The following is a 12,028-nucleotide window of genomic DNA, read 5'->3' on the forward strand; positions in this document are numbered from 1 at the left end:
CACCTGGATCCAAACGGATCCGTCCGGTTCCAACTGGTTCCATGTGGACCCAGGCGGATCCATCAGGCTTCAAGTGGTTCTAGCAGAATCCAACTGGTTCCAGCCGTTTCCAACTGGATCTATCAGGTTCCAACAGGTTTCTTCCGCAACTATCCGGATCCACCTGGATCCATTCGGGTCCAAACCGCTCCAGCCGGATCAATGATTTTGCAACTGGATTCATGCGTATCCAGCCGGATCAATAAGGTTTCAACTGGTTCCAGCTGGATCAAACCGGTTCCAGCCAGTTCCAACTGGATCCAACCGGTTCCTTCCGGAACTATCCGGTTCCAACTGGATCCATCCGATTCCAACCGGTTCCTTACGGAACTATCCGGTTCCAAACGGTTCCATCCGGATCCATTGACTTCCAACCGGATCCAGCTGGATCCATCAGGTACCAACTGGTTCCAGCTGGATCCAACCGGTTCCAACTGGATCCATTCGGTTCCAAACAGTTCCTTCCGGAACTATCCGTTTCCAACCGGTTCCATCTGGATCCAGCCGGATCAATCAGGTTTCAACTGGTTCCACCTGGATCCAAACGGATCCGTCCGGTTCCAACTGGTTCCATGTGGACCCAGGCGGATCCATCAGGTTTCAAGTGGTTCTAGCAGAATCCAACTGGTTCCAGCCGGTTCCAACTGGATCTATCAGGTTCCAACAGGTTTCTTCCGCAACTATCCAGATCCAACTGGACCCATTCGGGTCCAAACCGCTCCAGCCGGATCAATGATTTTGCAACTGGATCCATCTGTATCCAGCCGGATCAATCAGGTTTCAAATGCTTCCAGCTGGATCAAACCGGTTCCACCGGTTCCAACTGGATCCATCCGGTTCCAAGCGGTTCCTTCTGGAACTATCCGGTTCCAACTGGATCCATCCGGTTCCAAACGGTTCCATCCGGATCCATCCACTTCCAACCGGATCCAGCTGGATCCATCCGGTGCCAACTGGTTCCAGCTGGATCCAACCCGTTCCAACTGGATCCATTCGGTTCCAAACAGTTCCTTCCGGAACTATCCGGTTCCAACCGGTTCCATCTGGATCCAGCCGGATCAATCAGCTTTCAACTGCTTCCACCTGGATCCAAACGGTTACAGCCGTATCCAACAGGATCCATCCGGTTCCAACCGGTTCCTTCCGGAACAGTCTGGCTAGAACCGGTTCCATCCGGATCCATCCGCTTCCAACCGGATCAAATCAGCTCCAACGAATCTCCTTGAATGCCATTGAATCCCAACAAATTCCAACAAATCGCATCGAATCCCATCGAATCCCATCCAATCGCGTCGAATCCCGTCACACCCCTTTGAATCGCATTGAATTCCTTCAAATGCCGATGAATCTCTTCAAACCCCGTTGAACCCTGTCGATTCTTGTCGAATCCTGTTGAATCGTGTCAAACCGTATGCGAGTTCCATCACAACACGTCGAAATGCTTCGATTCCTGTCAAATGGCATCCATGGCATCGAATCGCTTCAAGTCGGTTCCAAACCCGTTGAATTCCATTGAATCGCATCAAATGGCTTCGATGGGCGTCTGATCGGGTCGATTCCTGTCACATCCCATCGCATCTCATTAAATCTGTTGAATCGCGTCGATCTGTGTCACGTTGCATTGAATCCCTTCCAAGTCGAGTGCCATTGAATTGGGTCGAATCAAGTCGAATGGCATGGAATCCCGTCGAATCTTGTCGAATCCCGTTGAATCCTGTCGGCTTGCCTCTAATCGTGTGAAATCGTGTTGAATCACTTCGATACCTTTCGAGTCCCATCCATTCCCATTAAATGCCGTCCAATCACACTGAATGGCTTTGAATCGGAAGCAATGGAATAGATTAGAATGGAGTAAGGTAGGGTAAGTTTGGGTAGGGTAGACTACGGTGGACTATAGTAGACTCTAGTAAACTGGATTAGTAGTCTAGACTATTGCCCTAGGCTAGTAGCCTAGATGAGTAGACAAGAGTAGGGTAATGTGGGGTAGCGCTGGGTAGGGGAGCGAAAGGTGGAATACACAGTAGAAGAATAGAAGATAATAGAGTTGAATTGTGTTGAATTGCCTCGAGTTGCATCGAATATCATCAAATCTTGTTGAATGGCATTGAATAGAGTCTATTAGAGCAGGGTAGTGTAGCATAGAATAGACTAGGACAGGAAAAAGTAGAATAGAACACAACAGAACAGAATAGAATAGATTACAGTAGGGTAGGGTAGTGCAGAATAGAATAGATTAGAACAGAATAGACTAGAATCGATTAGGGTAGGGTAGGTTGGAATAGAGAGAAAAGAAGAATAGAATAGAACAGAACAGAGCAGAATAGAAAAGGATAGATTAGTGTACGGTAGGGTAGGATAGGGTAGAATAGAATAGAAATGAATGGAATAAAAGAGAATAGAGTCGAATTGTATTAAATTTCGTGGAATCGCATTAAATCACATGGAATAGAACAGATTAGATTAGGGTAGGGTAGGATAGAATGGAAAGGAATAGAATAGACAAGAACGGCATAGAACAGAAGTGAAAGGAACAGAACAGGGTAGGGCAGGGTAGAATGGAGTAGGGTACTGTAGAGTCAAATAGAATGTAATAGAATAGATTAGGGTAGGGTAGCATATTGTGGAATAGAGAGTAGAAGAATAGAAGAGAAGAGAATACAATTGAAAAGAGTAGAATCGAATAGATTAGAGTTGGCCAGAGTAGGGGAGAGGAGGGTAGAATAGAATGGCATAGAACAGAACCGAACACAATAGAAAGCAGAGCAGAGAGTAGAATAGGGTAGAGTGGAGTTGAATAGAGTGGAAAAGAGCCAAATAGAGCTGATTAGAGCCGAATGGAGCCGAACTGAGCTGAATCAAGACGAAATGAGATGAATCGAGACAAATCGAGCCGAATTGCACCTAATCGCATTGTATGAGGGAGAATCGGGTCGCATCCCGTCAAATCGTGTCGAATTGCATCGAATCAAATCGAATTGTATTTGAGCTGAATCGCGTCGAATCGTGTCGAAATGTGTCAAGTCGAATCCAATGGAATAGAGTAGGTAGAGTAGGGTAGGGTAGAAAAAGAGATAGAGTAAAATAGAACTGAACAGAAAGAATAAAATAGAATAGAGTAGAGTAGAATAGAGTAAAGCAGAATAGAGTTGAATAGAGGCAAATAGAGCCCAATGGAGATGAAACGAGACAAATTGCTTTGAATCGCGTCCAATAGAATCAATTAGAGTGAACTAGAGCAGGGTAGGGTAGGGTAGAATAGAACAGTCCAGAATGGAGTGGACTGGAATCGAATGGAGTCGAATGGAGTCGAATAATGATGAATAGAGTAGAAAAGAGTTGAGTAGAGCCAAACAGGGCAGAATAGGGCTGAATCGAGCCAAATCCCACGAAATGGAGCCTAATCGAGCTGAACTGAGCCAATTTGAGCTGGTTTGAACTGAACGGTGCCGAATCGCGTCAAACTGTCAAATGAAATTGAATAGATTAGAGTAGGGTAGGTTAAGGTAGGGTAGAGTAGACTAGAATAGAACAGGACAGAACAAAACTGAAAGAATAGAGTCGAGTCGAATAGAGACGAATAGAACCAAATGGAGACAAATTGTGCCAAATCTCATCGTATGGTGTCGAATCCCTTTGAATCGCGTCGAATCCCTGCAATTCGTGTTGAATCGTGTTGCATCGAATGAAATCTATTAGAATGGATTATAGTAGAGTAGGATAGGATACAGTAGATTACAATAGATTAGAGTAGAAGAGATTAGAAGGGAGTAGAATGCTGGAGTGGAGCTGAATGTTTCTGAATGGAGTCGAATGGCATCAAATAGAGAAATAGAGTTGAATAGAGCTGATTAGAGCCAAATGGAGCCAAATCGAGCTGAACTGAGCCAAATCAAACCGAATCCAACCGATTGGAACCGAACGGACCCCGTTGGAGCCGATTGGAGCCTAGTCATATCGAATCGCGTCGCATAGTGTTGAAATGCGACAAATCGAATTGAATAGAGTAGGGTAGGTTAGGGTAGAATAGAAGAGAATAGAACGGGACAGAATAGAAAGAAGACAACAGAATAGGGTAAGGAGAGTAGAGCAGAGTAGAATAGAGTAGTGTAGAGTAGAATAGAGTCCGATAGAGCCGAATCGAGCGGAATCAATCCAAATGGATAGGAAATAAGACAGATCGCCTCAAATAGAATCGAACCGATTAGAGTTTGTTAGGGTAGGGTAGAAAGGAATAGAGTAGGATAGTGTAGAATAGGGTGGAATTGTTTGGAATGGAGTCAAATGGAGTGGCATAGATAGGAACAGAGTAGAAAAGAGTCGAATAGAGCCAAATAGAGTGGAAGAGGGCTGAATAAGGCCGAATAGAGCCAAAGTGAGTCGAATCGAGCCTAAATGAGCTGAATCAACCGGAATGGAGCCGAATCCAGCCGAATCCAGCCTAATCAAGCTGAAGCCACACGATTCGAGCCGAATGGAGCCGAAAGGACCTGAATGGAGCAAGGCAAGGCAAGGCAAGGATCAAACGGGACCCAGTCAGACCAAGCAGGATATGACCAGATCAAGCCGGGCATAACCAGATCAAACCAGATCTAACTAGCCCCAAGCGGGTCAAGCCAGATCTAACCGGGCCTAACTGTATCCAAGCTGATCCAATTGAATCCAGGTGGATAGAAGCAGATCCAGCCGAATAGAACCGGATCCAACCAGACATAAAAGGATCCAGTCAGATCCGAATGGATTCAACCAGTTCTAAACAGATACACCTGGATCCAACCAGTCCCAACCGGTTCCAACAGAATCCATCCGGTTCCAATCTTTCCCATCTGCTTCCAAACAGATCCAACAGATTGGAACTGGATCCGTCTGGTTCCAACTGGTTCCATGTGGACCCAGGCGGATCCATCAGGTTTCAAGTGGTTCTAGCAGAATCCAACTGGTTCCAGCCGGTTCCAACTGGATCTATAAGGTTCCAACAGGTTTCTTCCGCAACTATCCGGATCCTCCTGGATCCATTCGGGTCCAAACCGCTCCAGCCGGATCAATGATTTTGCAACTGGATCCATGCGTATCCAGCCGGATCAATAAGGTTTCAACTGGTTCCAGCTGGATCAAACCGGTTCCAGCCAGTTCCAACTGGATCCAACCGGTTCCTTCCGGAACTATCCGGTTCCAACTGGATCCATCCGATTCCAACCAGTTCCTTACGGAACTATCCGGTTCCAAACGGTTCCATCCGGATCCATTGACTTCCAACCGGATCCACCTGGATCCATCAGGTACCAACTGGTTCCAGCTGGATCCAACCGGTTCCAACTGGATCCATTCGGTTCCAAACAGTTCCTTCCGGAACTATCCGTTTCCAACCGGTTCCATCTGGATCCAGCCGGATCAATCAGGTTTCAACTGGTTCCACCTGGATCCAAACGGATCCGCCCGGTTCCAACTGGTTCCATGTGGACCCAGGCGGATCCATCAGGTTTCAAGTGGTTCTAGCAGAATCCAACTGGTTCCAGCCGGTTCCAACTGGATCTATCAGGTTCCAACAGGTTTCTTCCGCAACTATCCGGATCTACCTGGATCCATTCGGGTCCAAACCGCTCCACCCGGATCAATGATTTTGCAACTGGATCCATCCGTATCCAGCCGGATCAATCAGGTTTCAAATGGTTCCAGCTGGATCAAACCGGTTCCACCGGTTCCAACTGGATCCATCCGGTTCCAAGCGGTTCCTTCCGGAACTATCCGGTTCCAACTGGATCCATCCGGTTCCAAACGGTTCCATCCGGATCCATCCACTTCCAACCGGATCCAGCTGGATCCATCAGGTGCCAACTGGTTCCAGCTGGATCCAACCGGTACCAACTGGATCCACTCGGTTCCAAACAGTTCCTTCCGGAACTATCCGGTTCCAACCGGTTCCATCTGGATCCAGCCGGATCAATCAGCTTTCAACTGCTTCCACCTGGATCCAAACAGTTACAGCCGTATCCAACAGGATCCATCCGGTTCCGACCGGTTCCTTCCGGAACAGTCTGGCTCCAACCGGTTCCATCCGGATCCATCCGCTTCCAACCGGATCAAATCAGCTCCAACGAATCTCCTTGAATGCCATTGAATCCCAACAAATTCCAACAAATCGCATCGGATCCCATCCAATCGCGTCGAATCCTGTCACTCCCCTTTGAATCGCATTGAATTCCTTCAAATCCCGATGAATCTCTTCAAACCCCATTGAACCCTGTCGATTTTTGTTGAATCCTGTTGAATCGTGTCAAATCGTATGGAGTTCCATCACAACACGTCGAAATGCTTCGATTCCTGTCAAATGGCATCCATGGCATCGAATCGCTTCAAGTCGGTTCCAAACCCATTGAATTCCATTGAATTGCATCAAATGGCTTCGATGGGCGTCTGAGCGGGTCAATTCCTGTCACATCCCATCGCATCTCATTAAATCTGTTGAATCGCGTCCATCTGTGTCATGTTGCATTGAATCCCTTCCAAGTCGAGTGCCGTTGAATTGGGTCGAATCAAGTCGAATGGCATGGAATCCCGTCGAATCTTGTCGAATCCCGTTGAATCCTGTCGGCTTCCCTCTAATCGTGTCAAATCGTGTTGAATCACTTTGATACCTGTCGAGTCCCATCGATTCCCATTAAATGCCGTCCAATCACACTGAATGGCTTTGAATCGGAAGCAATGGAATAGATTAGAATGGAGTAAGGTAGGGTAAGTTTGGGTAGGGTAGACTACGGTGGACTATAGTAGACTCTAGTAAACTGGATTAGTAGTCTAGACTATTGCCCTAGGCTAGTAGCCTAGATGAGTAGACAAGAGTAGGGTAATGTGGGGTAGCGCTGGGTAGGGGAGCGAAAGGTGGAATACACAGTAGAAGAATAGAATAGAAGAGAATAGAGTTGAATTGTGTTGAATTGCCTCGAGTTGCATCGAATATCATCAAATCTTGTTGAATGGCATTGAATAGAGTCTATTAGAGCAGGGTAGTGTAGCATAGAATAGACTAGGACAGGAAAAAGTAGAATAGAACACAACAGAACAGAATAGAATAGATTACAGTAGGGTAGGGTAGTGCAGAATAGAATAGATTAGAACAGAATAGAATAGACTCGATTAGGGTAGGGTAGGTTGGAATAGAGAGAAAAGAAGAATAGAATAGAACAGAACAGAGCAGAATAGAAAAGGATAGATTAGTGTACGGTAGGGTAGGATAGGGTAGAATAGAATAGAAATGAATGGAATAAAAGAGAATAGAGTCGAATTGTATTAAATTTCGTGGAATCACATTAAATCCCATGGAATAGAACAGATTAGATCAGGGTAGGGTAGGATAGAATGGAAAGGAATAGAAGAGACAAGAACGGCATAGAACAGAAGTGAAAGGAACAGAACAGGGTAGGGCAGGGTAGAATGGAGTAGGATACTGTAGAGTCAAATAGAATGTAATAGAATAGATTAGGGTAGGGTAGCATATTGTGGAATAGAGAGTAGAAGAATAGAAGAGAAGAGAATACAATTGAAAAGAGTAGAATCGAATAGATTAGAGTTGGCCAGAGTAGGGGAGAGGAGGGTAGAATAGAATGGCATAGAACAGAACCGAACACAATAGAAAGCAGAGCAGAGAGTAGAATAGGGTAGAGTGGAGTTGAATAGAGTGGAAAAGAGCCAAACAGAGCTGATTAGAGCCGAATGGAGCCGAACTGAGCTGAATCAAGACGAAACGAGATGAATCGAGACAAATCGAGCCGAATTGCACCTAATCGCATTGTATCAGGGAGAATCGTGTCGCATCCCGTCAAATCGTGTCGAATTGCATCGAATCAAATCGAATTGTATTTGAGCTGAATCGCGTCGAATCGTGTCGAAATGTGTCAAGTCGAATCCAATGGACTAGAGTAGGGTAGAGTAGGGTAGGGTAGAAAAAGAGATAGTAAAATAGAACTGAACAGAAAGAATAAAATAGAATAGAGTAGAGTAGAATAGAGTAAAGCAGAATAGAGTTGAATAGAGGCAAATAGAGCCCAATGGAGATGAAACGGGAAAAATTGCTTTGAATCGCGTCCAATAGAATCAATTAGAGTGAACTAGAGCAGGGTAGGGTAGGGTAGAATAGAACAGTCCAGAATGGAGTGGACTGGAATCGAATGGAGTCGAATGGAGTCGAATAATGGTGAATAGAGTAGAAAAGAGTTGACTAGAGCCAAACAGGGCAGAATAGGGCTGAATCGAGCCAAATCCCACGAAATGGAGCCTAATCGAGCTGAACTGAGCCAATTTGAGCTGGTTTGAACCGAACGGTGCCGAATCGCGTCAAACTGTCAAATGAAATTGAATAGATTAGAGTAGGGTAGGTGAAGGTAGGGTAGAGTAGACTAGAATAGAACAGGACAGAACAAAACTGAAAGAATAGAGTCGAGTCGAACAGAGACGAATAGAACCAAATGGAGACAAATTGTGCCAAATCTCATCGTATGGTGTCGAATCCCTTTGAATCGCGTCGAATCCCTGCAATTCGTGTTGAATCGTGTTGCATCGAATGAAATCTATTAGAATGGATTATAGTAGAGTAGGATAGGCTACAGTAGATTACAATAGATTAGAGTAGAAGAGATTAGAAGGGAGTAGAATGCTGGAGTGGAGCTGAATGTTTCTGAATGGAGTCGAATGGCATCGAATACAGAAACAGAGTCGAATAGAGCTGATTAGAGCCAAATCGAGCCAAATCGAGCTGAACTGAGCCAAATCAAACCGAATCCAACCGATTGGAACCGAACGGACCCCGTTGGAGCCGATTGGAGCCTAGTCACATCGAATCGCGTCGAATAGTGTTGAAATGCGACAAATCGAATTGAATAGAGTAGGGTAGGTTAGGGTAGAATAGAAGAGAATAGAACGGGACAGAATAGAAAGAAGACAACAGAATAGGGTAAGGAGAGTAGAGCAGAGTAGAATAGAGTAGTGTAGAGTAGAATAGAGTCCGATAGAGCCGAATCGAGCGGAATCAATCCAAATGGATAGGAAATAAGACAGATCGCCTCAAATAGAATCGAACCGATTAGAGTTTGTTAGGGTAGGGTAGAAAGGAATAGAGTAGGATAGTGTAGAATAGGTGGAATTGTTTGGAATGGAGTCAAATGGAGTGGCATAGATAGGAACAGAGTAGAAAAGAGTCGAATAGAGCCAAATAGAGTGGAAGAGGGCTGAATAAGGCCGAATAGAGCCAACGTGAGTCGAATCGAGCCTAACTGAGCTGAATCAACCTGAATGGAGCCGAATCCAGCCAAATCGAGCCTAATCAAGCTGAAGCCACACGATTCGATCCGAATGGAGCCGAAAGGACCTGAATGGAGCAAGGCAAGGCAAGGCAAGGATCAAACGGGACCCAGTCAGACCAAGCTGGATATGACCAGATCAAGCCGGGCATGACCAGATCAAACCAGATCTAACTAGACCCAACCGGATCAAGCCAGATCTAACCGGGCCTAACTGTATCCAAGCTGATCCAATTGAATCCAGGTGGATAGAAGCAGATCCAGCCGAATAGAACCGGATCCAACCAGACATAAAAGGATCCAGTCAGATCCGAATGGATTCAACCAGTTCTAAACAGATACACCTGGATCCAACCAGTCCCAACCGGTTCCAACAGAATCCATCCGGTTCCAATCTTTCCCATCTGCTTCCAAACAGATCCAACAGATTGGAACTGGATCCGTCTGGTTCCAACTGGTTCCATGTGGACCCAGGCGGATCCATCAGGTTTCAAGTGGTTCTAGCAGAATCCAACTGGTTCCAGCCGGTTCCAACTGGATCTATCAGGTTCCAACAGGTTTCTTCCGCAACTATCCAGATCCAACTGGACCCATTCGGGTCCAAACCGCTCCAGCCGGATCAATGATTTTGCAACTGGATCCATCCGTATCCAGCCGGATCAATCAGGTTTCAAATGGTTCCGGCTGGATCAAACCGGTTCCACCGGTTCCAACTGGATCCATCCGGTTCCAAGCGGTTCCTTCCGGAACTATCCGGTTCCAACCGGTTCCATCTGGATCCAGCCGGATCAATCAGCTTTCAACTGCTTCCACCTGGATCCAAACGGTTACAGCCGTATCCAACAGGATCCATCCGGTTCCAACCGGTTCCTTCCGGAACAGTCTGGCTAGAACCGGTTCCATCCGGATCCATCCGCTTCCAACCGGATCAAATCAGCTCCAACGAATCTCCTTGAATGCCATTGAATCCCAACAAATTCCAACAAATCGCATCGAATCCCATCGAATCCCATCCAATCGCGTCGAATCCCGTCACACCCCTTTGAATCGCATTGAATTCCTTCAAATGCCGATGAATCTCTTCAAACCCCGTTGAACCCTGTCGATTCTTGTCGAATCCTGTTGAATCGTGTCAAACCGTATGCGAGTTCCATCACAACACGTTGAAATGCTTCGATTCCTGTCAAATGGCATCCATGGCATCGAATCGCTTCAAGTCGGTTCCAAACCCGTTGAATTCCATTGAATCGCATCAAATGGCTTCGATGGGCGTCTGATCGGGTCGATTCCTGTCACATCCCATCGCATCTCATTAAATCTGTTGAATCGCGTCCATCTGTGTCATGTTGCATTGAATCCCTTCCAAGTCGAGTGCCGTTGAATTGGGTCGAATCAAGTCGAATGGCATGGAATCCCGTCGAATCTTGTCGAATCCCGTTGAATCCTGTCGGCTTCCCTCTAATCGTGTCAAATCGTGTTAAATCACTTTGATACCTGTCGAGTCCCATCGATTCCCATTAAATGCCGTCCAATCACACTGAATGGCTTTGAATCGGAAGCAATGGAATAGATTAGAATGGAGTAAGGTAGGGTAAGTTTGGGTAGGGTAGACTACGGTGGACTATAGTAGACTCTAGTAAACTGGATTAGTAGTCTAGACTATTGCCCTAGGCTAGTAGCCTAGATGAGTAGACAAGAGTAGGGTAATGTGGGGTAGCGCTGGGTAGGGGAGCGAAAGGTGGAATACACAGTAGAAGAATAGAAGAGAAGAGAATAGAGTTGAATTGTGTTGAATTGCCTCGAGTTGCATCGAATATCATCAAATCTTGTTGAATGGCATTGAATAGAGTCTATTAGAGCAGGGTAGTGTAGCATAGAATAGACTAGGACAGGAAAAAGTAGAATAGAACACAACAGAACAGAATAGAATAGATTACAGTAGGGTAGGGTAGTGCAGAATAGAATAGATTAGAACAGAATAGACTAGAATCGATTAGGGTAGGGTAGGTTGGAATAGAGAGAAAAGAAGAATAGAATAGAACAGAACAGAGCAGAATAGAAAAGGATAGATTAGTGTACGGTAGGGTAGGATAGGGTAGAATAGAATAGAAATGAATGGAATAAAAGAGAATAGAGTCGAATTGTATTAAATTTCGTGGAATCGCATTAAATCACATGGAATAGAACAGATTAGATTAGGGTAGGGTAGGATAGAATGGAAAGGAATAGAATAGACAAGAACGGCATAGAACAGAAGTGAAAGGAACAGAACAGGGTAGGGCAGGGTAGAATGGAGTAGGGTACTGTAGAGTCAAATAGAATGTAATAGAATAGATTAGGGTAGGGTAGCATATTGTGGAATAGAGAGTAGAAGAATAGAAGAGAAGAGAATACAATTAAAAAGAGTAGAATCGAATAGATTAGAGTTGGCCAGAGTAGGGGAGAGGAGGGTAGAATAGAATGGCATAGAACAGAACCGAACACAATAGAAAGCAGAGCAGAGAGTAGAATAGGGTAGAGTGGAGTTGAATAGAGTGGAAAAGAGCCAAATAGAGCTGATTAGAGCCGAATGGAGCCGAACTGAGCTGAATGAAGACGAAATGAGATGAATCGAGACAAATCGAGCCGAATTGCACCTAATCGCATTGTATCAGGGAGAATCGTGTCGCATCCCGTCAAATCGTGTCGAATTGCATCGA

Source organism: Elephas maximus, unplaced genomic scaffold (assembly GCF_024166365.1).
Source record: "Elephas maximus indicus isolate mEleMax1 unplaced genomic scaffold, mEleMax1 primary haplotype scaffold_76, whole genome shotgun sequence".
Classification (NCBI taxonomy): Eukaryota; Metazoa; Chordata; class Mammalia; order Proboscidea; family Elephantidae; genus Elephas; species Elephas maximus.